Source organism: Oncorhynchus keta, chromosome 27, assembly GCF_023373465.1.
Source record: "Oncorhynchus keta strain PuntledgeMale-10-30-2019 chromosome 27, Oket_V2, whole genome shotgun sequence".
Lineage (NCBI taxonomy): Eukaryota > Metazoa > Chordata > Actinopteri > Salmoniformes > Salmonidae > Oncorhynchus > Oncorhynchus keta.
In genome coordinates this window covers 13,076,100-13,098,599 of record NC_068447.1, presented here as the reverse complement: position 1 = coordinate 13,098,599, position 22,500 = coordinate 13,076,100, and the positions used below count along the sequence as shown (strand labels likewise).

Sequence of the window (22,500 nt, the reverse complement as noted above, 5' to 3'; positions counted from 1 at the left end):
AAGACTGAAACAGGTTTCCCTCAACAATGTCCCTGTATTTAGCGCCATCCATCATTCCTTCAATTCTGACCAGTTTCCCAGTCCCTGCTGATGAAAACCATACCCACAGCATGATACTGCCACCACCATGGAGTTCTCGGGTGATGAGAGGTGTTGGGTTTGCGCCAGACATAGCATTTCCTTGATGGCTAAAAAGCTCAATTTTAGTCTCATCTGACCAGAGTACCTTCTTCCATATGTTTGGCGAGCACCAAACATGTTTGCTTATTTTTTTCTGGCCACTCTTCCATAAAGCCCAGCTCTGTGGAGTGTACAGCTTAAAGTGGTCCGATGGACAGATACTCCAATCTCCGCTGTAGAGCTTTGCAACTCCTTCAGGGTTATCTTTGGTCTCTTTGTTGCCTCTCTGATTAATGCCCTCTTTGCCTGGTCTGTGAGTTTTGGTGGGCGACCCTCTCTTGGCAGGTTTGTTGTGGTGCCATATTCTTTCATTTGTTTAATAATGAATTTATGGGTGCTCCGTGGGATGTTTAACGTTTTTGGATATTTTTTTTATAACCCAAGCCTAATCTGTACTTCTCCACAACATTGTCCTTGACCTGTTTGGAGAGCTCCTTGGTCTTCATAGTGTTGCTTGCGTGGTGGTGCCCCTTGCTTAGTGGTGTTGCAGACTCTGGGGCCTTTCAGAACAGGTGTATATATACTGAGATCATGTGACAGATCATGTGACACAGGTGGATTTTATTTAACTAACTATGTGACTTCTGAAGGTAATTGTTGGCACCAGATCTTATTTAGGGGCTTCATAGCAAAGGGGGTGAATACATATGCACACACCACTTTTCCATTTTTTATTTTGTATAATTCTTTGAAACAAGTATTTTTTTTCATTTCACTTCACCAATTTGGACTATTTTGTATATGTCCATCACATGAAATCCAAATAAACATCCATTTAAATTACAGGTTGTAATGCAACAAAATAGGAAAAATGCCAAGGGGGGTGAATACTTTTGCAAGGCACTGTACCATCCCACTGACTATACCAACATTAGGAACACCTTTCTAAGACTGAGTTGCACCCTCCCTTTTGACCTCAAGACTGGCCTAAATTTGTTGGGGTATGGAGTCTACAGGGTGTCGAAAGTGTTCCACAGGGATGCTGGCCCACATTGACTTCAATGCTTCCCACAGTTCCATTCTTGACACACACAAATAGAACGTGGCTTGACCCGCTGCAAGTCCAGCCTTTCCATTCTCCTCATTGCTTTTTAGGAGCATATACCCATGTGGGTGATTGAAAGATGAACGGAGGTCCACACTCCAGTCCAGTTGGGGGTGGTAATGCACCTTAAAGTTGGTTGCCAACCGCCATATAAAGTCTGAAGAAGAAGAAGCCTGAAGGAGGAGAGATTACTAGAAACAAACTTGGTTTACCCTTTTATCAGTGGATTAATTGTCAGAGTAGAGGACCTTGTGCATTTCAGGTAAAATAACAACCCAGTGTTTATATCCCATGACAAAAAAAAATAGATGGGGGGAAAAAGGAGTAGCTAATAAGTCTGGCTGCACATCTGACTCAACAAAAATAAGAAATTGTATTATTATGAAGCCAAGATCAATTATATATACATTTTTGAGTATATTAAATGATGGTCAGAAAGACAAACTCAACTCCATCTTTCAAGGAATCAGATGGTTTATTCATCACAAAACTATTTGATGTTGGCAATTATTTGAAATATTACTTCATTGGCAAAGTGGGCACACTTAGGCAGGAAATGCCAACAATGAACAGTGAGCCATTGTATTCATGCATAAATAATGAAAGAAAAGCATTGTAAGTTTGAATGTTGTAAAGTTAGTGTGGGGAAGGGTGGTAAAATGATTGTAATCAAATGACAAACCTCCTGGCATTGACAATTTAGATGGAAAGTTACTGAGGATGGTAGCAGACACCTATCAGTCATATCTTTAACCTCAAATCAAATTTGATTTGATTTTACGTGTCAAAAACAACAGGTTACTGTAAAATGCTTACTTACAAGCCATTAACCAACAGTGCAGCTCAAGAAATAGAGTTAAGAAAATATTTACTGAATAAACTAAAGTAAAAAATGAAATAAAAAGTAACTATAAAATAACAACAAGGCTATATACAGGATAGTCAAGGTAATTTGTACATGTAGATAGGGGTAAAGTGACTATGCATAGATAATAAACAGTAGCAGTGTCACGATCGTCATGGGAAGAAGTGGACCAAAGCGCAGCGTGGTACGTGTTCATTCTATTTATTATTTAACTGAACACCGACAACAACAAAACAAAATACGAACGTGACGTTCTGCAGGGCAAAATAACAACTAGTGCAAAATTAAGAACCCACAAATGAAAGAGGGGAAAAAGGACTACCTAAGGATCCCAATCCCTATCCCAATCAGATACAACGATAGACAGCTGCCTCTGATTGGGAACCACACCCGGCCAAAAACAAAGAAATAGAAAAGATAGAAATAAAGAAACTAGAATGCCCACCCGAGTCACACCCTGGCCTAACCAAAAAAGAGAATAAAAACCTCTCTATGGCCAGGGCGTGACAAGCAGCAGTGTAAAAACAAAGGGGGGTGGGGGGGTCAATGTAAATAGTCCGGGTGGCCATTTTATTAATTGTTCAGCAGTCATATGACTTGGGGTTAGAAGCTGTTAAGGAGCCTGTTGGACCTAGACTTGGTGTTCCGGTATCGCATCCCGTGCGGTAGCAGAGAGAACAGTCTATGACTTGGGTGAATCTGGGTTTGGCGGATGCCAGGAGAATCCATACAGAAATGTTTTGTCCAGATCGGTGTGGAAGGAAGAGTGGAGGCTGTTATTACAGCAAACGGGGGACCAACTCCATATTGATGCCCATGATTTTGGAATGAGATGTTCGACTAACAGGTGTCCACATTATTTTGGTCATGTAGTGTATAGAATAGAACTCAGAGGGGTTTCTTTAATGGTAACTTCTCTAATGTCAAACATGTAGTGTCAGGTGTACCACAGGGCAGCTCTCTAGGTCCTCTACTTTTTTATATCTTTACCAATGACCTGCCACTGGCATTAAACAAAGCCTGTGTGTCCTTGTATGCTGATGATTCAACCATATAAGTGTCAGCAAATACAGCTACGACAGTCACAAAAAAACATTAACAAGAAGTTGCAGTCCGTTCTGGAAAAGGGTGGCCAATAATAAACTGGTCCTGAACATCTCTAAAACTAAGAGCATTGTATTTGGCAGAAATCATTCCCTAACCTCTAGACCTCAGCTGAATCTGGTAATGAATGTAGAGCTGTTGAACAAGTTGAGGAGAGGAAATTGCTTGGTGTAAACTGTCATGGTCAAAACAGATGCAGTGGTTGTAAGGACGGGGAGTGGTCTTTCCATAATAAAAATACACGCTTTTTTGACACCACACTACAAAAATCAAGTGTTGCAGGCTCTAGTCTTGTCTTACCTTGATTATTATCCAGTCATGGTCAAGTGCTGCAAAGAAAGACCAAGTTAAGCTGCATGTCTTGCTCTTCATTGTAATCAGAGGGCTGATATAAATACTATGCTGCCAGACTCTGAGGAGAGACTGACTGCATCACTTCTTTTTATAAGAAACAATGTATTGAACATTCCAAATTGTTCTCATATTCAACTTACACACACAGCTCTGACACAAACACTTACCCCACCAGACATGGCACCAGGGGTCTTTTCACAGTCCCCAAATCCAGAACAAATTCAACAAAGTGGACAGTATTATATAGAGCCTTATTGCATGGAACTCACTTCCATCTCATATTGCTCAAATGAACAGCAAACCTGGTTTAAAAAAACAGATGAAGCAACACCTCACGGCACAGCGCCACTCCCCTATTTGATATAGATCTTTTGTGTGTATGTATTGATATATAGGCTATGTTTGCCATTATGTTTGCCATTATGTTTGCCATTATTAAATGGTGTAGTTCTGTCCTTGAGTTGTTCTTGTTTATTAACGTTCTGTATTATGTCATGCTACATGTTTTGTGTGCGAACCTATAACACCTTTAGTTTGTCTGAATTCGTGGATTTTACGCACCAGCCAAGCTTCTGGGAGAGAATCATGGTTCTCTTTTGATATGTTTTGTGTGAACCCCAGGAAGAGTAGTTTCTGCTTTCACAACAGCTAATGGGGATCTGAATAAAAGACCAACATACCCTCTCCTCTCCTCTCCTCTCCTCTCCCCTCCCTCTCCTCCTCTCCTCTCCCCTCCTCTCCTCTCCTCCCCTCCCCTCCCTCCCCTCCCCTCCTCTCCTCTCCTCCTCTCCTCCTCTCCTCCTCCTCTCCCTCCTCTCCTCTCCCCTCCTCTCCTCTCCTCTCCTCTCCCCTCCTCTCCTCTCCTCTCCTCTCCTCTCCCCCCCCTCCCCTCCTCCCCTCCCCTCCCCTCCCCTCTCACACTACTACGGTCCTACTCTACTCTCTCTGTCCTCTCAAGGATCATCCTCTCACCACCACAATACCCTCTTCTCCAACATTGGGTACTTCAGTACCCTCTCCACCACTCTCAACTGTTCTTTTCTCTCACTAAGTCTCATCTCCACCTCTCTCACAACATCTCTCACCTTCTCACAAAGATTGAAGTACTTTGCTAGAATAGAAAACCTTCTATCACTAGCTACACCTTTACTCTAGTACTTCACCTCTCTACTCTTAAAGATTCATACATTCTCTCAAACATCCTTTCTCTCCTTGTCTTCCTCACTCTACTTCACCCCCCTCACTCTCTCTCATTACTTTTCTCTTCATCTTTCAACATCTCTCCATTTCCACGCTCCCTTTCTTTTGTGTTCTGCACTTATCCTTCCACACTTAAAAAAAAAACAGCCTCCGGTCTGTTTTCTCTTCTCTACATTTTTAACTGTTAAAACGTCATTTCACTTGTTCTCTATCAGTCTAACATCCACATCCCCTTACACACTCTCAGGAGAACGGGTGACCTAGACAGCTTCTATGTGTGTTTCCTTTGTGTTGATGTACATGTGGGTATGAGTATGTTTCTCTTGGGTGTGAGAATGACATGTAGCTATGATCCATACTAGCTTGTGTAATATCAATCTGTTTACGCAAGAGTTGGGTATATTCTCTCTCTCTCTCTCTCTCTCTCTCTCTCTCTCTCTCTCTCTCTCTCTCTCTCTCTCTCTCTCCCTCTCTCTACCTCTCTCTCTCTCTCTCTCTCTCTCTCTCTCTCTCTCCCTCTCTCTCTACCTCTCTCTCTCTCTCTGTCCCTCTCTCTCTACCTCTCTCTCTCTCTCTGTCCCTCTCTCTCTACCTCTCTCCCTCTCTCCCTCTCTCTCTCTCTCTCTCTCTCTCTCTCTCTCTCTCTCCCCTCTCTCTCTCTCTCTCTCGCTCTCTGTGGTATTTCACCCAATAGATATGGGAGTTTATCCAAATTGGATTTGTTTTCAAATTCTTTGTGGGTCTGTGTAATCTGAGGGAAATATGTGTCTCTAATATGTTCATACATTTGCCAGGAGGTTAGGAAGTGCAGCTCAGTTTCCACCTCATTTTGTGGGCAGTGTGCACATAGCCTGTCTTCTCTCGAGAGCCAGGTCTGCCTACAACGGCCTCTCTCAATAGCAAGGTTATGCTGACTGAGTCGGTACATAGTCAAAGCTTTCCGTAATTTTTGGTCAAATCAAATCAAACATTATTTGCCACATGCGCCGAATACAACAAGTGTAGATTTTACTGTGAAATGCTGACTTATAAGCCCTTAAACAACAGTGAAATGCTGACTTACAAGCCCTTAAACAGTGCAGTTCAAGAAGAAGAAAATAGTTACCAAGTAGACTAAAATAAAAAGTAATAATAAAAAGTAACACAATAAGAATAACAATAATGAGACTATATACAGGGGGCACCAGTACCGAGTCAGTGTGCGGTGGTACAGGCTAGTTGAGGTAATCTGTACATGTAGGTGGGGGCAAAGTGACTATGCATAGGTAACAAACAGCGAGTAGCAGCAGTGTACAAAAAGAGGGGGGTCATTGTAAATTGTCTGGTGGCGATTTTACGAATTATTCAGCAGTCTTATGGTTTGGGGTTAAAAGCAGTTGAGGAGCCTTTTGGTCCTAGACTTGGCGCTCCGGTACCGCTTGCTGTGCGGTAGCAGAGAATACAGCCTATAACTTGGGTGACTGGAGTCTGATAATTTTATGGTCCGTCACACTGGTCAGGTATTCTGCCACTGTATACTCTCTGTTTACGGCCAAATAGCATTCCAGTTTGCTATGTTTTTTTGGTAAATTCTTTCCAATGTGTCAAGTTGATATTTTTTTGCTTTCTCATGATTTGGTTGAGTCTAATTGTGTTGCTGTTGCTGTCCTGGGGCTATGTGGGGTGTGTTTGTGAACAGAGCCCCAGGACCAGCTTGCTTAGGGGACTCTTCTCCAGGTTAATCTCTCTGTAGGTGATGGCTTTGTCATGAAAGGTTTGGGATTCACTTCCTTTTAGATGGTTGTAGATTTTAACGTCTCTTTTCTGGATTTTGATAATTAGCGGGTATCGGCCTAATTCTGCTCTGAATGAATTATTTGGTGTTTTACATTGTACACAGAATATTTTTTGCTGATTTCTGCATACAGCATCTCAACTTGGTGTTTGTCCCATTTTGTGAATTATTGGTTGGTGAACGGATCCCAGACCTCACAACCATAAAGGGCAATGGGTTCTAAAACTGATTCAAATATTTTTAGCCAAATCCTAATTGGTATTATGAATTTGATGTTCCTTTTGATGGCATAGAAGGTCCTTCTTACCTTGTCTCTCAGATCGTTCACAGCTTTGTGGAAGTTACCTGTGGCGCTGATGTTTAGGCTGAGGTATGTATCGTTTTTTGTGTGCTCTAGGGCAACGGTGTCTGGATGGAATTAGTATTTCCCCCCCAACACCGCCTTCCATCAATTTTTTATAGCAGACCCTCATGCCAAATTGAGTTAAAAGATTTTTGAAATCAACAAAGCATGAGAAGACTTTGTTTTGGTTTGTTTGTTTGTCAATTAGGGCGTGCAGGGTGAATATGTGGTCTGTCATACCTCTATCCTCCTCCTCCGTCTATCCTGCTCCTCCCTCTCTCTCTCTATCTTCTGTCTCTCTCACATTGACACTTTGGTCAATAGATAACAACACAATGTTGTGTCAGTTGCTCAGGCGGTGTGTGTTTAAGTGCCTGCCTGTTGTGTAGGGTGCTACCATGTGGACAAGCATTTGACTGTAATACCTTATGGCAGTCAGAGACAAATATTTGCGAAAATACAAATGACATTTGGGATATTGATTAAAAACAAACATCCATGAGTGGATTTGTGTTGTTGTTGCTCTGAGGGATGCTGGGAAAAAGGGGTGGGGCCCTGAGTGTCGAGAGTGGGGGTGTCCTGGGGGAGCGCCTGTTGGAGAGTTCAAAGGGCATCTCTCCATAGTGAAAACAGGAAATACCAACACAGCGGTCACATCGGAGAAGCACAGAAGAAAAAAAAGTCAGAATCGCCTCTACTGACGGAGAGTTTACATTGGGGAACGCAAATAAATACACACACACTGTATACACATACATATGGATGTAGTGTCTTTCATGACCATGGCCAAACACATGACTATTAAATAACTGGTTCCACAGACTTCTGTTCTGTTTACTCAACTCCTCCTGCCTAGAGGGTCAGAACTACTCACAGACATAAGCCCTGTTTAGACCTGGTTCTAACATGCTGCCTTTGTCCTGATCTTGTCCACATTCCGGTTGTGCCCACATTTTTAGACAACTGTAGACGATTAAAAGACGCATTGTAATCAGATTGTGACAGACTGGGAGGAAGTGAGGATGAGGGTGTGGGGGGCTGTTGTGGAAACATTGCTCCTCTATGGGGTGGGCTGTCCTGGGACGAGCTCATGTCCAGACTTGTAAGGTGTGTGTGTGTGTGTGTGTGTGTGTGTGTGTGTGTGTGTGTGTGTGTGTGTGTGTGTGTGTGTGTGTGTGTGTGTGTGTGTGTGGTGTGGGGGGGTACAGTGCTATCACAGTGATTTGATTAGGGAACAGAGGACACACACACCATCTGTCTGGACCCTCAGTCATCCAGACATGCCATTCACATTGATAAGGAATATGGCAGAATGTGCCGTACTGTATAGGATAGGTAGAGTACATGAGTGAGTAGAGTAAATAGACAGAGCGACAGTACAGAATATGACCTCTGTGTTTCACCACAAAGGGGAAAATGCATTAGGAACGCCATCATTCTGGCAGGCTTTGATAGTAAGGACCATGCAGTGGCGCGCCCCCAGTCAACAAGCACACGTCTGCCATGGGCTCAGATGAACAGCTGCACAGCCACACCATCTCCTTTCAGATGTGTGGAAGTGTCAGCAGGCCATGCTCATTTCAGCCTTGATTACAGCTATTACACAGTCAGAGGGAAACCCTGGCGCTATGAAGTTATTATTCTCAGGGCTGAGAAACCAAACCAACCGGTCTGTGTTTGTGTGTCTTTGTGTATGTGTGTGTATGTTTGTGTGTCTTTGTGCGTGTGGGCTGCACCCTTGTCTGTCAGTTGGTGGTCACACAGGTGAGGTGTGTGTGTTGAGTGAGATGGGACTGCCTCACCCAGCCAGTCGTCGGGCCAGTGGGCAGTGGCTAGACATTAACCAGTCGTCAGGCCAGTGGGCAGTGGCTAGACATTAACCAGTCGTCAGGCCAGTGGGCAGTGGCTAGCCTCCAACCAGTCGTCAGGCCAGTGGGCAGTGGCTAGCCTCCAGCCAGTCGTCAGGCCAGTGGGCAGTGGCTAGACATTAACCGGTCGTCAGGCCAGTGGGCAGTGGCTAGACATTAACCAGTCGTCAGGCCAGTGGGCAGTGGCTAGCCTCCAGCCAGTCGTCAGGCCAGTGGGCAGTGGCTAGCCTCCAGCCAGTCGTCAGGCCAGTGGGCAGTGGCTAGCCTCCAGCCAGTCGTCAGGCCAGTGGGCAGTGGCTAGCCTCCAGCCAGTCGTCAGGCCAGTGGGCAGTGGCTAGCCTCCAGCCAGTCGTCAGGCCAGTGGGCAGTGGCTAGCCTCCAGCCAGTCGTCAGGCCAGTGGGCAGTGGCTAGCCTCCAGCCAGTCGTCAGGCCAGTGGGCAGTGGCTAGCCTCCAGCCAGTCGTCAGGCCAGTGGGCAGTGGCTAGACATTAACCAGTCGTCAGGCCAGTGGGCAGTGGCTAGCCTCCAGCCAGTCGTCAGGCCAGTGGGCAGTGGCTAGACATTAACCAGTCGTCAGGCCAGTGGGCAGTGGCTAGCCTCCAGCCAGTCGTCAGGCCAGTGGGCAGTGGCTAGCCTCCAGCCAGTCGTCAGGCCAGGGGGCAGTGGCTAGACACTAGCCAGTCGTCAGGCCAGTGGGCAGTGGCTAGACATTAACCAGTCGTCAGGCCAGGGGGCAGTGGCTAGCCTCCAGCCAGTCGTCAGGCCAGGGGGCAGTGGCTAGACACTAGCCAGTCGTCAGGCCAGTGGGCAGTGGCTAGACATTAACCAGTCGTCAGGCCAGGGGGCAGTGGCTAGACACTAGCCAGTCGTCAGGCCAGTGGGCAGTGGTTAGCCTCCAGCCAGTCATCAGGCCAGTGGGCAGTGGCTAGACACTAGCCAGTTGTCAGGCCAGTGGGCAGTGGCTAGCCTCCAGCCAGTCGTCAGGCCAGTGGGCAGTGGTTAGCCTCCAGCCAGTCGTCAGGCCAGTGGGCAGTGGCTAGACATTAACCAGTCATCAGGCCAGTGGGCAGTGGCTAGACATTAACCAGTCGTCAGGCCAGTGGGCAGTGGCTAGACATTAACCAGTCGTCAGGCCAGTGGGCAGTGGCTAGACATTAACCAGTCGTCAGGCCAGTGGGCAGTGGCTAGCCACGAGGCAGTTTCCATCTGTACCTCATTACTACTTGGTAGATGAGGAGAGCAGCCATATTGAAAGTGATTGAGGTCTACTCTGGTCTCTTCTATAGGATCTTATTGATAGCCAGAAGCTGGAGGCAGGAGGGAGGCAGGGAGGGAGGGAGGAGTGAGCGCATAGGGATGTCTGTGAGTTAATGAGGGACCATAATGTCATTCATTAGGAAGGGGAGGCTTATAATACAAAATGAAATGAATGAAACCGTTCTGTCTGGATGGTAGTTGGTAGTATGGGACGAAGAGGCCTACAGTGTGTCTCTCTGGATGGTGGTGCAGAACCAGAGGGACGGGCTACAGCACCAGCCAGGCCCAGATCACGTGCCTTGTGGGCTGCTTTGTTCTGTTGCTAGAGCCTCCTCTCCTCCTCTAATCCTGTTTGGCTCAGCACTGCCTGCAGACAAAAGCATACAGTGTCCCCACTGCCCAGCCACTAACACCGGGGAAAATTCACACTCCTTTTCGCAGGGCTTTTTTCACTCATCTTCTCCCTCTCTCTATGCTTCCCCCCTCTTCAGCTGTCCTCATCCTCCCGGGGGAGTTCACGGTTATTCATCCTAACACAGTCGGTCCGGGCTTCCATAGTGGAGCGCTTTTCACTCAAAACTTTACATCTCTGAAAACAGAGACAATGACAGGCATGAGCTTTAGAACAGGGTGGAACTGGACTTGGTGCTGAGAGTGAGAATGAAAGAAAGCCAATTGAATTAGAGTGAGTGAGAGGGAGAGAGAGAGAGAGAGAGAGTGGAAGGAGAGTGGGAGAGAGAGAGAGAGAGGGAGGTAGAGAGAATATACCCAACTCTTGTGTAAACAGATTGATATTGAGTATAGAGTATATTCCAGTATTCCAGTATATTCTCATCCCGTTTGTGAGTGGGTTCTGTTCTGCCTGCGGTTATTGTTGGACCAGAGTGTGAATACCACAGCACGGGGAGTGATCCTGATCTGACCGTGCTTACACGCTTGTGGACCTCAAGGACCACTCTCAACCACACTGACCAGTCTCCTCCCTAAGAACCGTATGACCATTCACCCTCATACCCATTCTGACCCTAACGACCACTCACACTCCCATGGACCACACTGTTCGCAACAAGAGGGATCAAAATGGCCAATCGTATTGCTGAAACACTATCTATCCCATCGAAACCATATAGCCTAATGGTCCTACAGCAGGACAGAGAGAGAGAGAGGCAGGGGAAGAGAGAGAGGCAAGGGAAGAGAGAGAGGCAGGGGAAGAGAGAGAGGCAGGGGAAGAGAGAGAGGCAGGGGAAGAGAGAGAGAGAGAGGCAGAGGCAGGGGAAGAGAGAGAGGCAGGGGAAGAGAGAGAGGCAGGAGAAGAGAGAGAGAGAGAGGCAGGAGAAGAGAGAGAGGCAAGGGAAGAGAGAGAGGCAGGGGAAGAGAGAGAGGCAGGGGAAGAGAGAGAGAGAGGCAGAGGCAGGGGAAGAGAGAGAGGCAGGGGAAGAGAGAGAGGCAGGAGAAGAGAGAGAGAGGCAGGGGAAGAGAGAGAGGCAGGGGAAGAGAGAGAGAGAGGGGCAGCGGCAGAGGAAGAGAGAAAGGCAGGGGAAGAGAGAGAGAGGCAGGGGAAGAGAGAGAGATAGAGAGAGGCAGGGGAAGAGAGAGAGGCAGGGGAAGAGAGAGAGAGGCAGGGGAAGAGAGAGAGAGAGAGAGAGAGAGAGAGAGAGAGAGAGAGAGAGAGAGAGAGAGAGAGAGAGAGAGAGGAGAGAGAGAGGCAGGGGAAAGAGAGAGAGGCAGGGGAAGAGAGAGAGGCAGGGGAAGAGAGAGAGAGAGAGAGAGGCAGGGGAAGAGAGAGAGGCAGGGGAAGAGAGAGAGAGAGAGAGGCAGGGGAAGAGAGAGAGAGAGAGGAAGTGGAAGAGAGTGAGGCAGGGGAAGAGAGAGGCAGGGGAAGAGAGAGAGAGAGAGAGAGAGAGGCAGGGGAAGAGAGAGAGGCAGGGGAAGAGAGAGAGAGAGAGAGGCAGGGGAAGAGAGAGAGAGAGAGGCAGTGGAAGAGAGAGAGGCAGGGGAAGAGAGAGAGGCAGGGGAAGATAGAGAGGCAGGAGAAGAGAGAGAGGCAGGAGAAGAGAGAGAGGCAGGAGAAGAGAGAGAGGCAGGAGAAGAGAGAGAGAGACAGGGGAAGAGAGAGAGGCAGGGGAAGAGAGAGAGAGAGAGAGAGGCAGGGGAATAGAGAGAGGCAGGGGAAGAGAGAGAGAGAGAGAGGCAGGGGAAGAGAGAGAGAGAGAGAGAGGCAGGGGAAGAGTGAGAGGCAGGGGAAGAGAGAGAGGCAGGGGAAGAGAGAGAGAGAGGCAGGGGAATAGTGAGAGGCAGGGGAAGAGAGAGAGGCAGGGGAAGAGAGAGAGGCAGGGGAAGAGAGAGCAACAGGGGGTTTGGCAAAGGGGGGGAAATGGAGAAAGGGAAGGCGGTGGGAAAAGGAGACGAGGGCATCCTAAAGAGATTTGTCATGGGAAAGTTGAGCAAAGAATTTCAAATGACTTTTTGGAATGCAAAGCCTGAAAGCTTTTGTTTGCATGTGTGTGTGTGTGTGTGTGTGTATATGTGTGCGTGCGTGCGCATGTGTGTGTGTGTGTGTATATGTGTGCGTGCGTGCGCATGTGTGTGTGTGTGTGTATATGTGTGCGTGCGTGCGCATGTGTGTGTGTGTGTGTGTGTTTGTTGCATGTGTTGAACGACTGCACAGTCAAAATGCTGTTGTTTTGCTCCAAACCCTTACCCAGGTCAGGTTACCTCACAGGCTACAAAGCCTTTGACCCCTGAACCCAGACTAACCCCATGGAACCCTAACCCTCTGAAACATGAGCCCACAAATCTCCAGCATCCATGTGGTTCTGCTCAGAGTCATGTCAAACTCTAGAACTCTTTATTCAGGCCAATCAATAACAGGAGGATGATGAGGAAGAGGAGCAGGGGGAGGGGGTGGAGGGGGATGAGGAGGTGGAGGAGGAGGGGGAGGGGGAGGAGGGAGAGGAGCAGGGGGGAGAGGAGCAGGAGGGGGAGCAGAGTAAACATTTTTATAATCCCCCCTCACACACACACACACACACACACACACACACACACACACACACACACACACACACACACACACACACACACACACACACACACACACACACACACACACACACACACACACACACACACACACACACACACACACACACACACACACGTGTTACTGTCAAGTTCAACACAACAAAAGCAATACCTTTGGGCTACAGTGCACATTATTACATTGTACACGTTCTGCCTATGGACACCTGTTCTACAATGTGCCAGCAAAAGTGAGGAAGAGGGAAAGTGGTGTTCCTTTCACCTCTATAGTGGCATCCAGGTTAAACCAGGCCCGGCTCCAGCTCCACTCGATCCCTGAATCCACTTGTTTAATAAGCAACGCCTCATTTACACCTACATTCTCTCATTCTGAAAATTAACCACATACTGTAGTGGGAAAACATTACTTAACAGTTAGTGGTTAGTTCGTTAGCTAGTTAACATTTCACACAGATTGCCAGAGTTCAGTAAGTAACTAACGTTATAACTTGAACGGCAAGGAGTCGTATACCAGTTAATACTATAGCGAATTGGTTAGGTTACTATGTTAGTTCATCTGATGTTGTAAAGTTAGCTATCTAACGTTAGCTGTCTGACTTTATAAGCAAGCTAATGTTCACACCATAAACTCAATCATTTGATCAGATAAGTTGGCTAATGTTGCTCAACATTTCTCTGGCTAGCTAAGGAAGAATTTGATCCAGCTAACAAGATACTTAACAATGCTAATACTCGTTCCACCACACTTTCTCCCTCACCTCAAACTTTCAGTTTTGGCTCATGAAGTACGCTTCATCACCTTCTCATCCCTGGCTGCGTGGTCAGGCTTCTCACCCAGTGTTACCTCTTAATTATTGTCCAGGGGGGACGCTGCTGTAACTGGTAAATTGGTTCTCTTCTCTCTTCAGTCGAGTGCTGCGCTGCATTTTGCTGTTATGTGAATGATTGTCTGAGCCTTGGATTACAGCCAGTACTCCTCCAAACGCGCATCACTTGTTCACTTACAGCCAGTAGTGATCCAACCCCCCCCCCCAAACTTTTCTCATTGGATCTACACGAATCACATAGGTCACCTATTTTGGATTTAAAACCACACATTTTGCCAAAAGGTGACTAATTTGCATCCCTGAAGGAGTGGGAGGAGAAGGAGGTGGGGGAGGAAAATGACCACAAGGAGGAGGAGGAGAAGGAGAGGGAGGAGGAAGAGGAGAAGGAGGAGGGGGAGAAGGGGGAGGAGAAGGAGAGGGAGGAAGAAGAGGAGAAGGGGAAGGAGGAGGAGAAGGGGGAGGAGATGAAGGAGAAGGAGAGGATGGGAAGGAGGAGGGGAGGAGGACGACGAGGAGGAAGGAGGAGGGGAGAAGGGGGAGGAGAGGAAGGAAAAGGGGGAGGATGGGAAGGAGGAGGACGACGAGGAAAAGGAAAACTAGGGGAAGGAAGACGAGGAGGAAGAGGAGCAAGAGGAGGAGGAGGGTGAGACAGGGAGGAGGAGGAGGAGGAGGAGGAGGAGGAGGAGGAGGAGGAGGAGGGAGAGGAGGGGCAGAAGCAGGAGGATGAGGAGATTAAGTTAAGAGCCTTTAGAACGCTTGGCTAACTCAATATGGACATGGAGAGACAAATTGAGTTAGCAGTCAGCGAGTTTCAACCCAACAGAACAGAGCTCTCACACTCCATTTGTGGCTAGAGACGTCACATCCTCACAACACTCAATGCCTTAACATCTATCTCTGTCTCTGTAGGGCAGCCCATGACAGATATGGTGTTACAGACACACACACACACACACACACACACACACACACACACACACACACACACACACACACACACACACACACACACACACACACACACACACACACACACACACACACACACACACACACACACACACACACACACACACACACACACACACAACTGAGTACAGTTGCTTTCTCCATTTGTCTTATGTCTTTGCTTCTAAGACATACTGTATAAAAAAAGGCTGATTAAATAATGAGAAGAGAGGAAGAAGACTGTGTTTCTGGGTGGGGACAGAAGGGGACTTCCAGGACAGAAGGGGACTTCTAGGCTTTTTGGGATGGTGCCATTGTGACTTGGGCCGGAAACTAGACTGGGTGGAATTTTGTGTTGTGTAAACAGAACATAAACAGAACCAGTTCAGTAGTTCTGGATGGAGTGGTGCCATTAGAGTAGGTATCCCCTGACAATGACATACTGTAGACTCTCGTTGTCACCACCACGTTAGTCTATAGAGCCAGCAGGTAGGAGGTATGATACCTGATGACATACTGTAGACTCTCGCTGTCACCACCCCATTAGTCTATAGAGCCAGCAGGCAGGAGGTATGATACCTAATGACATACTGTAGACTCTCGTTGTCACCACCCCGTTAGTCTATAGAGCCAGCAGGCAGGAGGTATGATACCTAAGCTACACAACCATCAACCATCTAATAACCATCAACCATTCAACAACCATGAAAATAAACATAAATAAATACAGAACTATATGCATAGACTCAGAGCTGTGTGGAAACTGTGCCAGCCCTTCCCTTCCAGCCCTTCCCTGCCCTGCCAGCCCTTCCCTGCCCTGCCAGCCCTGCCCTGCCAGCCCTTCCCTTCCAGCCCTTCCCTGCCCTGCCAGCCCTTCCCTGCCAGCCCTTCCCTTCCCTGCCAGCCCTGCCCTGCCAGCCCTTCCCTGCCCTGCCAGCCCTTCCCTGCCCTGCCAGCCCTTCCCTGCCAGCCCTTCCCTGCCCTGCCAGCCCTTCCCTTCCCTGCCAGCCCTTCCCTTCCCTGCCAGGTCTTCCCTTCCCTTCCCTGCCCTGCCAGCCCTTCCCTGCCCTGCCAGCTCCCTTCCCTGCCAGCCCTGCCCTGCCAGCACTTCCCTGCCAGCCCTTCCCTTCCCTGCCCTGCCAGCCCTTCCCTGCCCTGCCCTGCCAGCCCTTCCCTTCCCTGCCAGCCCTTCCCTTCCCTGCCAGCCCTTCCCTTCCCTTCCCTGCCAGCTCTTCCCTTCCCTTCCCTGCCAGCCCTTCCCTGCCAGCCCTTCCCTTCCCTGCCAGCTCTTCCCTTCCCTTCCCTGCCCTGCCAGCCCTTCCCTTCCCTTCCCTGCCAGCTCTTCCCTTCCCTTCCCTTCCCTGCCAGCCCTTCCCTTCCCTTCCCTGCCAGCCCTTCCCTTCCCTGCCAGCTCTTCCCTTCCCTTCCCTGCCCTGCCAGCCCTTCCCTTCCCTGCCAGCTCTTCCCTTCCCTTCCCTGCCCTGCCAGCCCTTCCCTTCCCTGCCAGCTCTTCCCTTCCCTTCCCTGCCAGCTCTTCCCTTCCCTTCCCTGCCCTGCCAGCCCTTCCCTTCCTGCCAGCCCTTCCCTTCCCTGCCAGCTCTTCCCTTCCCTTCCCTGCCCTGCCAGCCCTTCCCTGCCAGCTCTTCCCTTCCCTTCCCTGCCCTGCCAGCCCTTCCCTTCCCTGCCAGCTCTTCCCTTCCCTTCCCTGCCAGCCCTTCCCTTCCCTGCCAGCTCTTCCCTTCCCTTCCCTGCCCTGCCAGCCCTTCCCTTCCCTGCCAGCTCTTCCCTTCCCTTCCCTGCCAGCCCTTCCCTTCCCTTCCCTGCCAGCCCTTCCCTTCCCTGCCAGCTCTTCCCTTCCCTTCCCTGCCCTGCCAGCCCTTCCCTGCCCTGCCAGCCCTGCCCTTCCCTGCCAGCTCTTCCCTTCCCTGCCAGCTCTTCCCTTCCCTTCCCTGCCAGCCCTTCCCTTCCCTGCCCTTCCCTTCCCTTCCCTGCCCTGCCAGCCCTTCCCTGCCAGCTCTTCCCTTCCCTTCCCTGCCCTGCCAGCCCTTCCCTTCCCTGCCAGCTCTTCCCTGCCCTGCCAGCCCTTCCCTTCCCTGCCAGCTCTTCCCTTCCCTTCCCTGCCAGCCCTTCCCTGCCCTGCCAGCTCTTCCCTTCCTTGCCCTGCCAGCCCTTCCCTTCCCTTCCAGCCCTTCCCTGCCCTGCCCTGCCAGCCCTTCCCTTCCCTGTCCTGCCAGCCCTTCCATGCCAGCCCTTCCCTTCCCTTCCCTGCCAGCCCTTCCCTTCCATGCCCTGCCAGCCCTTCCCTTCCCTGCCAGCCCTTCCCTTCCCTTCCCTGCCAGCCCTTCCCTGCCCTTCCCTTCCCCAGCTCTCCCAGCCCTTCCCTGCCAGCCCTTCCAGCCCTTCCCTGCCAGCCCTTCCCTTCCCTTCCCTGCCAGCCCTTCCCTGCCAGCCCTTCCCTTCCCTGCCCTGCCAGCCCTTCCCTTCCCTGCCCTTCCCTTCCCTGCCAGCCCTTCCCTGCCCTTCCCTTCCCTGCCAGCCCTTCCCTGCCCTTCCCTGCCAGCTCTTCCCTTCCCTTCCCTGCCAGCCCTTCCCTTCCCTGCCAGCCCTTCCCTGCCCTGCCAGCCCTTCCCTTCCCTGCCAGCCCTTCCCTGCCCTGCCAGCCCTTGCCTTCCCTGTCCTGCCAGCCCTTCCCTGCCAGCCCTTCCCTTCCCTTCCCTGCCAGCCCTTCCCTTCCCTTCCCTGCCAGCCCTTCCCTGCCCTTCCCTGCCAGCTCTTCCCTTCCCTGCCCTGCCAGCCCTTCCCTTCCCTGCCAGCCCTTCCCTGCCCTGCCCTGCCAGCCCTTCCCGTCCCTTCCCTGTCCTGCCAGCCCTTCCCTGCCAGCCCTTCCCTTCCCTTCCCTGCCAGCCCTTCCCTTCCCTGCCAGCCCTTCCCTGCCCTTCCCTGCCAGCTCTTCCCTTCCCTGCCCTGCCAGCCCTTCCCTTCCCTGCCAGCCCTTCCCTTCCCTTCCCTGCCCTGCCAGCCCTTCCCTTCCCTGCCAGCCCTTCCCTGCCAGCCCTTCCCTTCCCTGCGAGTCCTTCCCTGCCCTGCCAGCCCTTCCCTGCCAGCCCTTCCCTTCCCTGCCAGCCCTTCCCTGCCCTGCCAGCCCTTCCCTGCCCTGCCAGCCCTTCCCTGCCCTGCCAGCCCTTCCCTGCCAGCCCTGCTCTGCCAGCCCTGCTCCACCCTGCCAGTCCTGCCCTGCCAGCCTTGCTCTGCCAGCCCTTCCCTGCCAGCCCTGCCCTGCCAGCCCTGCCCTGCCAGCCCTTCCCAGCCCTGCTCTGCCAGCCCTTCCCTGCCAGCCCTGCTCTGCCAGCCCTTCCCTGCCAGCCCTGCTCTGCCAGCCCTTCCCTGCCAGCCCTTCCCTGCCAGCCCTGCTCCACCTTGCCAGTCCTGCCCTGCCAGCCTTGCTCTGCCAGCCCTTCCCTGCCAGCCCTGCCCTGCCAGCCCTGCTCTGCCACCCCTGCCCTGCCCTGCCACCCCTGCCCTTCCCTTCCCTGCCAGCCCTTCCCTGCCCTTCCCTGCCAGCTCTTCCCTTCCCTTCCCTGCCAGCCCTTCCCTTCCCTGCCAGCCCTTCCAGCCCTTCCCTTCCCTGCCAGCCCTTCCCTGCCCTTCCCTGCCAGCTCTTCCCTGCCAGCCCTGCCAGCCCTTCCCTTCCCTGCCAGCCCTTCCCTGCCCTGCCAGCCCTTCCCTGTCCTGCCAGCCCTTCCCTGCCAGCCCTTCCCTTCCCTGCCAGCCCTTCCCTGCCCTTCCCTGCCAGCTCTTCCCTTCCCTGCCCTGCCAGCCCTTCCCTTCCCTGCCAGCCCTTCCCTGCCCTGCCCTGCCAGCCCTTCCCGTCCCTTCCCTGCCCTGCCAGCCCTTCCCTGCCAGCCCTTCCCTTCCCTGCCCTGCCAGCCCTTCCCTTCCCTGCCAGCCCTTCCCAGCCCTTGCACAAACACACGCACGCACAAACACACGCACGCACGCACAAACACACACACACACACACACACACACACACACACACACACACACACACACACACACACACACACACACACACACACACACACACACACACACACACACACACACACACACACACACACACACACGCACACACAACCACCCGCCCCTCCACAGGTCTGTCTCAGGAGTGGGAGAAGGTGGCAGGTCCACCTGCTGCCACATAGACAGTCAGCCTGATGTCATGACAACCCACCACAATCACATCACTGTTAGCGCTGCCAGGAGGGATTATAAAGAGTAGAGATCACATGGAGACAAATCTCCAGGGGGGTACAGGCAGATTGACGTGTGGCAGAGATAGCTATTGGAATAAAGACAGACAGATAGCTATTGGAATAAAGACAGACAGATAGCTATTGGAATAAAGACAGACAGATAGCTATTGGAATAAAGACAGACAGATAGCTATTGGAATAAAGACAGACAGATAGCTATTGGAATAAAGACAGACAGATAGCTATTGGAATAAAGACAGACAGACAGATAGCTATTGGAATAAAGACAGACAGACAGACAGACAGACAGACAGACAGACAGACAGACAGACAGACAGACAGACAGACAGACAGACAGACAGACAGACTGAGAGAACAGGAGACCTGCAGCACAGAGGGCGGCTTAGGAGGAAACTCCTCTAACGATTAGATCAGATGAGACACTGTTAACTGTGGATGAAAAGAAAACATACTTTACAAACACAAAGAAAACAACCCCAACTCTTTATTAAGAGACAACTTCCCATGGAACTAGGATAGTCAGTGTTTCACTGTAACCCCTTGAGCTAGGGATTTAAAAATAGAACGCATTTTTAAACAAATAAGTGATTTCATATTACAAGAAACACTCCCCAAGGTCTTGTAGTCCCTCCAGCTCTATGGTTTAGGGGAGTTGTGTGTTTATAAAAATAGGCCTGAGCCGATGGTGTTGAGGGCTGTTTTGGGTCCACATTGGCAACAGCAACAGAGTGGCCTCCTTTCATCTCGCTGTGTAAAACCGCTTGGCTTTAATCTCACCCCCTTTTGTTCCCCCCTTCTACGTCATAGACAAAGCTGTCACCAGAAGCAACATAACGACTATTATAGACCAATTTAAACCGACGCTTCCCTCTCAACAACCAAAACACACATATAGTGCCTTCAGAGAGGATTCACCCCCCCCCCACCGAACAGCCTGCATTTAAAATAACTTCCATTTAGATTGTGTGTCACTGATCTACACTTAATACCCCGTAATATTACGGCACAGAGTAACGACACACACACACACACACACACACATACACACACACACACACACACACACACACACACACACACACACACACACACACACACACACACACACACACACACACACACACACACACACACACACACACACAAAGAGAACAAACACCAATGACAGCTTTGACAAATCTATCCCGTCTAGTATTCTGGCCTTTCTCTCACAGTGCAACTCAAGTGGTCACATCAGATAGTTAACCAACCCCACTGATGACCCTGAGCTTTCAGCCCAATCATCCATCACCTTTATCTGTCCCCTGTACCTCCCCTATTTCCCCTACAGGATCCCATCCATTACAAACAGCGGACCCCCAGATCCAGCCTGCCCCAGGTAGGGAGGGGCCCATGGACTCGTGGGTATCCCAGAGATAGCTCTCCCTCCGTGGGGACAACCGGCGCCTGAAGCAGCAAACTACTTCAGTCTCCAGCCTAACTGCAGATGCTCATCATACCAGTGGAGGCTGCTGAGGGGAGGACGGCTCATAATAATGGCTGGAAAGGTGTTTGATGTGTTTGATACTATTGCGCTCCAGCCATTACCACGAGCCCATCCTCCCCTATTAAGGCAACACCAACCTCCTGTGCAACAGACCCACCATAAATAAGCCAGGCACAGTCACTTTCCTCCTGCCCTAGTTCTAATAGTGGTATTTTATTTTTTTACCTTTATTTAACCAGGTAGGCTAGTTGAGAACAAGTTCTCATTTGCAACTGCGACCTGGCCAAGATAAAGCATAGCAGTGTGAACAGACAACACAGAGTTACACATGGAGTAAACAATTAACAAGTCAATAACACGATAGGAAGAAAAAAAAAGTGGAGTCTATATACATTGTGTGCAAAAGGCATGAGGTAGGCGAATAATTACAATTTTGCAGATTAACACTGGAGTGATAAATGATCAGATGGTCATGTACAGGTAGAGATATTGGTGTGCAAAAGAGCAGAAAAGTAAATAAATAAAAACAGTATGGGGATGAGGTAGGTAAAAATGGGTGGGCTATTTGCCAATAGACTATGTACAGCTGCAGCGATCGGTTAGCTGCTCAGATAGCAGATGTTTGAAGTTGGTGAGGGAGATAAAAGTCTCCAACTTCAGCGATTTTTGCAATTCATTCCAGTCACAGGCAGCAGAGAACTGGAACGAAAGGCGGCCGAATGAGGTGTTGGCTTTAGGGATGATCAGTGAGATACACCTGCTGGAGCGCGTGCTACGGATGGGTGTTGCCATCGTGACCAGTGAACTGAGATAAGGCGGAGCTTTACCTAGCATGGACTTGTAGATGACCTGGAGCCAGTGGGTCTGGCGACGAATATGTAGCGAGGGCCAGCCGACTAGAGCGTACAAGTCGCAGTGGTGGGTGGTATAAGGTGCTTTAGTGACAAAACGGATGGCACTGTGATAAACTGCATCCAGTTTGCTGAGTAGAGTGTTGGAAGCAATTTTGTAGATGACATCGCCAAAGTCGAGGATCGGTAGGATAGTTAGTTTTACTAGGGTAAGTTTGGCAGCGTGAGTGAAGGAGGCTTTGTTGCGGAATAGAAAGCAGACTCTTGATTTGATTTTCGATTGGAGATGTTTGATATGAGTCTGGAAGGAGAGTTTACAGTCTAGCCAGACACCTAGGTACTTATAGATGTCCACATATTCTAGGTCGGAACCAACCAGGGTGGTGATGCTAGTCGGGCGTGCTGGTGCAGGCAGCGAACGGTTGAAAAGCATGCATTTGGTTTTACTAGCGTTTAAGAGCAGTTGGAGGCCACGGAAGGAGTGTTGTATGGCATTGAAGCTTGTTTAGAGGTTAGATAGCACAGTGTCCAAGGACGGGCCGAAAGTATATAGAATGGTGTCGTCTGCGTAGAGGTGGATCAGGGAATTGCCCGCAGCAAGAGCAACATCATTGATATATACAGAAAAAAGAGTCGGCCCGATGATTGAACCTTGTGGCACCCCCACAGAGACTTCCAGAGGACCGGACAGCATGCCCTCCGATTTGACACACTGAACTCTGTCTGCAAAGTAATAACCAGTGAGAATGGATGAACGGTTAGTGGAGAGGGAGAGATAGAGAGAGAGGAGAGACAGAGAGAGAGAGAGAGAGAGAGAGAGAGAGAGAGAGAGGAGAGAGAGAGAGAGAGAGAGAGAGAGAGAGAGAGAGAGAGAGACAGAGACACAGATAGAGAGAGAGAGAGAGAGAGAGAGAGAGAGAGAGAGAGAGAGAGAGAGAGAGAGAGACAGAGACACAGATAGAGAGAGAGAGAGAGAGAGAGAGAGAGAGAGAGAGAGAGAGAGAGACAGAGACATGGAGTGGCCATGACATAACCAGTGAGAATGGATGAACGGTTAGTGGAGAGGGAGAGGAGAGAG

The 22,500-nt window shown here is 50.2% G+C and overlaps 1 protein-coding gene across 10 annotated transcripts in view; it reads right to left on the bottom strand.

Moving 5' to 3' along the window:
- LOC118360259 (rho GTPase-activating protein 39-like) overlaps window positions 1-22,500 on the bottom strand; it is a 161,128-nt gene that overhangs the window by 59,388 nt on the left and 79,240 nt on the right. Inside the window, exon 1 of one of the 10 annotated variants that reach the window (XM_052481707.1) lies at window positions 13,792-14,242. The exons of the other annotated variants lie outside the window; for them this stretch is intronic. The gene's annotated coding sequence lies outside the window, so the exon portion shown is untranslated. Of the gene's footprint in view, window positions 1-13,791; window positions 14,243-22,500 lie in introns of those variants that run through there. 10 annotated transcript variants of the gene reach the window in all.